The sequence below is a fragment of the Engraulis encrasicolus genome, chromosome 15, assembly GCF_034702125.1.
Source record: "Engraulis encrasicolus isolate BLACKSEA-1 chromosome 15, IST_EnEncr_1.0, whole genome shotgun sequence".
In the NCBI taxonomy this organism is placed as follows: domain Eukaryota; kingdom Metazoa; phylum Chordata; class Actinopteri; order Clupeiformes; family Engraulidae; genus Engraulis; species Engraulis encrasicolus.
Genome location: NC_085871.1, coordinates 23,756,753 through 23,761,752, shown reverse-complemented (window position 1 = coordinate 23,761,752; position 5,000 = coordinate 23,756,753). Strand labels below are relative to the sequence as shown.

Below are 5,000 nucleotides of genomic sequence, written 5' to 3'. Positions count from 1 at the left end.
GAGGAGAGGAGAGGAGAGGAGAGGAGAGGAGAGGAGAGGAGTTTGGGAGGGCAGGGGGGTAGAGTGATGGAGTGCTGGGGCTGTGAGGCTGGAGCCTTGTAACCTTCCTTGGCTGCCCTCGTCGTCAGACCGCCCGAACTCCCCAACCCCTTGTCCCCTCGAAACATACCCACATAGCCCCTCTCCTGCTGCTGCTGCTACCTCTCTCTCTCTCCCTCTCTCCCTCTCTCCCTCTCTCTCTCCCTCTCTCTCTCCCTCTCTCTCTCCCTCTCCTACTCCTGCTGCTACCTCTCTCTCTTTCTCTTTCTCTTTCTCTCTCTCTTTCTCTCTCTCTCTCTCTCTCTCTCTCTCTCTCTCTCTCTCTCTCTCTCTCTCTCTCTCTCTCTCTCTCTCTCTCTCTCTCTCTCTCTACTCCAACTCCCCCCTCTCCTTCTTCTCAGGCTTGTTTAGGGTCTCACCGCATGTCTCAGTCTGCCACCTAGAGCTAGAAGTGCTTCAGTCTGGACAGGAGCAGGGGCAGGGGCAGAGGCACAGGCAGGGGTAGAGGCAGAGGCAGGGGCATAGGCAGGGGCAGGGGCAGGGGCAGAGGCAGAGGCAGAGGCAGAGGCAGAGGCAGGGGCAGAGGCAGGGGCAGGGGCAGGGGCAGGGGCAGGGGCAGAGACAGAAGGAGAGGCAGGGGCAGAGGCAGGGGCAGGGGCAGAGGCAAGGGCAGAGGCAGAGACAGGGGCAGGGGCAGGGGCAGAGGCACAGGCAGGGGCAGGGGCAGAGACAGAGGCAGAAGGAGAGGCAGGGGTAGAGGCAGGGGCAGGGGCATAGGCAGGGGCAGGGGCAGAGGCACAGGCAGGGGTAGAGGCAGGGGCAGGGGCAGAGGCAGGGGCAGAGGCAGGAGCAGGGGCAGGGGCAGGCGTAGAGGCAGGAGNAGGAGCAGGGGCAGGGGCAGAGGCACAGGCAGGGGCATAGGCAGAGGCAGGGGCAGGGGCATAGGCAGGGGCAGGGGCAGAGGCAGAGGCAGAGGCAGAGGCAGAGGCAGAGGCAGGGGCAGAGGCACAGGCAGGCGTAGAGGCAGGGGCAGGGGCAGGGGCAGAGGCAGAGGCAGGGGCAGAGGCAGAGGCAGGGGCAGGGGCAGAGGCAGGGGCAGGGGCAGAGGCAGGGGCAGAGGCAGAGGCAGAGGCAGAGGCAGAGGCAGAGGCAGGGGCAGAGGCAGATGCAAGGCTGTAGGTCCGTGCTGTAGGCTGTAGTACGAATTTGCGGACCACCTGCTAAAAACAGAAATGCCCTTGTTTGTTCCCCCTCTGCTCTGACGAGGGCCCTTTCCACCCACCTCCAACCTCCAACCTCTACCACCGCCCCCCTCCTCTACCACCTCCTCCTCCTCCTCCTCCTCCTCCTCCTCCTCCTCCTCCTCCTCCTCCTCCTCCTCCTCCTCCTCACTTTTCGCCCTCCCTCCTCCAGCTCCTTAGCCTCTCCTCCTCTCCACTCCATCCTGCAGCCCCCCCCAGAGCCCCTCTCTCGCTCACAACCAGTTCCCCTTTACTAGCCGGCCAATTTTGCCTCACACACCCACCACCCCCACCCCCACCCCCACCACGACTTACAAAACTCCCGTACGGTCTGAAACCCACCCGTGCTGAAACTCACCACCCAAATAAAAAGTCCTCCAGCACCAGCAAGCGAAAAACTGGCAGCACCACCAGAAAACCCATCAACTTTCTCACCCCAACTCATCTCAGATCTCAGGCCTCCATTGTGTTATGTGTCCACCCACAACGAACACGGGCAGTTTGGTTGGTAAACAGGGCGACGAGAAAGAGAGGATGAGGATGACAGAGGTGAGGGAAGAGAGAGACACACACAAGAGAGAGAGAGAGAGAGAGAGAGAGAGAGAGAGAGAGAGAGAGAGAGAGAGAGAGGGAGGGAGAGAGAGAAGGACAGAGAACGAGTGGAGAAGTGTGGATAGAGGGAAAGAGCAAAAGGAGAGGACTGAAAGGGAGTGAACTACATTGAAATAATGCTGATGCATAACTAGGCGTCAGACCAAGGCAAACGCCATGCTCCCGCCGAAGTATATTATGCCTAGCAGAGTAAACGCTCTTTCAAGTCTTCAAGAAACACCCTTCCCTCCCTCCCTCCCTCCTCCCGAGAGCCTGAGAGCTGGGAGAGAGAGAGTTTGAGAGTGTACCGACCGACCAGGGCCCACACTCAGCCGCGCACGACTTCCCAGAATGCAAAACAAGCGCCGAGAGCTTTTCCCTTTGGAAAGATAATCTCCCCGCAATGTTTGTCTCCGTGTGTCCATGTGTGCTCCGCTCGATGCCAGGCCACCCCCCCCCCACCCCACCCACACACACACGCATACACACACATACACACTAACACACACACACACCCCGTTACCTTGCCTGCTTTTGCCTTTTTCGAAATCAACTTTTAATGAAGCAATAGAGGGTCACTGTCAGAGGATGTGGGAAAAAGGAGAGGGTGACAGAGAGAGAGAGAGAGAGAGAGAGAGAGAGAGAGAGAGAGAGAGAGAGAGAGAGAGAGAGAGAGAGAGAGAGATAGAGAGAGAGAGAGAGAGAGAGAGCGAGAGAGAGAGAGAGTGGGGGTTATTTTTAACACAGCAGGGCATCCCCATAACGTTGACACATCTGTAGAGCTTTGTTCCTATACTCACACATCCCCCTCCCCCCCTCCCCTCTGGGTACACCCCCCTCCGGGTTCGCAGAGTTTCCCCCCTTTACCTGAATGCTCGGATTTTCGAGATCAGGCTAAAGGCCCGCAAAAGGCCCTTAGCAGGATCCACACGTAGTCACAGCCATGCACCCCCCCCCCCACACACACACAGCCTTTTACCCTCCCTCAACCCTACCCCCACCACCACCCAGTAACACGGGGCAAATATCCCATCTGAAACTGATTTGGTAGTGGCGGTGTACATGTGTTGTTGGATGGGACAAGGGTTCCTTAGCAAGAAAGAAAGACAGAAAGAAAGACAGAAAGAAAGAAAGAAAGAAAGAAAGAAAGAAAGAAAGAAAGAAAGAAAGAAAGAAAGAAAGAAAGAAAGAAAGAAAGAAAGAAAGAAAGAAATTTAAGGAAAGAGTGAAAGAAACAAAGTAAGAAACGGGTGGCTTGTTTTTCTTTTAAAAAAAAAGAAAGAAAATAAGAGAATAAAAGGGATATTAAAAGCAGGCTGGTGCTAAGGCAGGCAAATGGTGACTAAAGTGTGTCATGTATGTGTAAGAAGGGGGGATTTGTGTGAGAATAAGGGCCCTGACAATAATGCTTTAATGGGCTGCTCAGTAGTCTAAACACTAGACGGAGGATATTGAGCTGATGCTTATCGCTGTGTGGGGGGTCTCCTCTGCAGCGCTCAAGCCCAGCCTGCACTCTCAAACTTACTCTCACTCTCACAGACATGGGTGTTAAGGCAATGTGGTGCCGTGCTATGATCTGTGTGTGTGTGTGTGTGTGTGTGTGTGTGTGTGTGTGTGTGTGTGTGTGTGTGTGTGTGTGTGTGTGTGTGTGTGTGTGTGTGTGTGTGTGTGTGTGTGAGTGTGAGTGTGTGGGTGTGTCGTGTGTGTGTGTGTGTGTGTGTGTGTGTGTGTGTGTGTGTGTGTGTGTGTGTGTGTGTGTGTGTGTGTGTGTGTGTGTGTGTGTGCGCACGCGTGTGTGCGGGTGCACGCGTGTGTGCGTGTGTGTAATTAAATTAAGAGTATTGTTTCTAAAGAAGAAAAAAAGTGAATATCGCATGAATCACCAGTAGCCAGTGATAAAAGGTATTGTGGAGGAGGAGGAGAAGGAGTGGATGCTCCCTTGTGCCTGTCTTTAACTTCGGAAAAGTACTGGCAAGAAGAACAGAGAGAGAGAGAGAGAGAGAGAGAGAGAGAGAGAGAGAGAGAGAGAGAGAGAGAGAGAGAGAGAGAGAGAGACTCCTTGTTTTTGGCAGCCAGTAAATTGTCCGTGAATGGTCACTTGGGAGACATTAACAATCTCACTTCTTGCCAGAGAGGGCGCTGTTGCCAAATATGGCAGTAATTGCTTCACCCGCACTTTATTGATTACACGACAGATGTGCTAGCTACTTTTTTCAAGCATGCTCACAAAACCCTTTCAAAGGTTCCATTTCTTGTTTTAAATATTGTTGGAAGAATTCTTTTTCACTGTAGGTCTGAAAGGAAAGATAATTGTTACTTTGCACAAAAAAATAGGTAGATTAATGTGTTTGTATTGGAATGTTGCATTGGCCTGCTAGTAGTTAACAGATAGATAGGGCAAATGCCTAACAGCAGGACAGGGATGTGTGTTCATGTAAACCCCATTCAATTACAATTATTTATTCATGACCGATGTGCCTTGCGAAGGATGCATGGATGCTTCTGGAGTAGTTTCTGAGTCATTCTTGTAAAACACAACAAAACCGGATTAATCCGTTAGGATTCCTCTCAGTGTGGGTTTGTTTGCTACTTAATGGTTAATTAATGACCAAGGAGTGGCAAAGGGGTGAGAGAGAGAGAGAGAGAGAGAGAGAGAGAGAGAGAGAGAGAGAGAGAGAGAGAGAGAGAGAGAGAGAGAGAGACACAGAGAGAGAGAGAGAGAGAGAGAGAGAGTCTGCTGTTCGTGTGCCATCTCAGGATGTATTGAGTGTTTTTCTCTTTTTTTCCCCTACCGCCCACCCCACTCCCGGCGCCACCACAACCCCCACCCCTGTTTCTTCTCTAGTCGTGCCCTGGGGAGTGTTTGAAGTGAGCTTATTAAAAGTCAAAAACAGAGGGTGATCATTTTTCACAGACGTCCCCTCTCCTCCGTCTCCTTCTCCGTCTCCTTCTCCTTCTCCCACCATCCTCTTCCCATCTCTTTCCATCCTAAAACCCCTGCTGATGATTCTGCAGAGTAAGCATAACAGCCAATACTGTACCTGTATGCACACAAACAAAAGACAATTGCATTAGATTTGACTCAAAACGGCCCTGAAACGTATCAATTATTTTCTTTAAAATCCAGGA

General features: G+C 52.6%; 1 protein-coding gene across 3 annotated transcripts in view; it reads left to right on the top strand.

Moving 5' to 3' along the window:
- pthlha (parathyroid hormone-like hormone a) overlaps positions 1–5,000 on the top strand; it is a 39,227-nt gene that overhangs the window by 23,381 nt on the left and 10,846 nt on the right. The gene's annotated exons all lie outside the window — the stretch shown is intronic.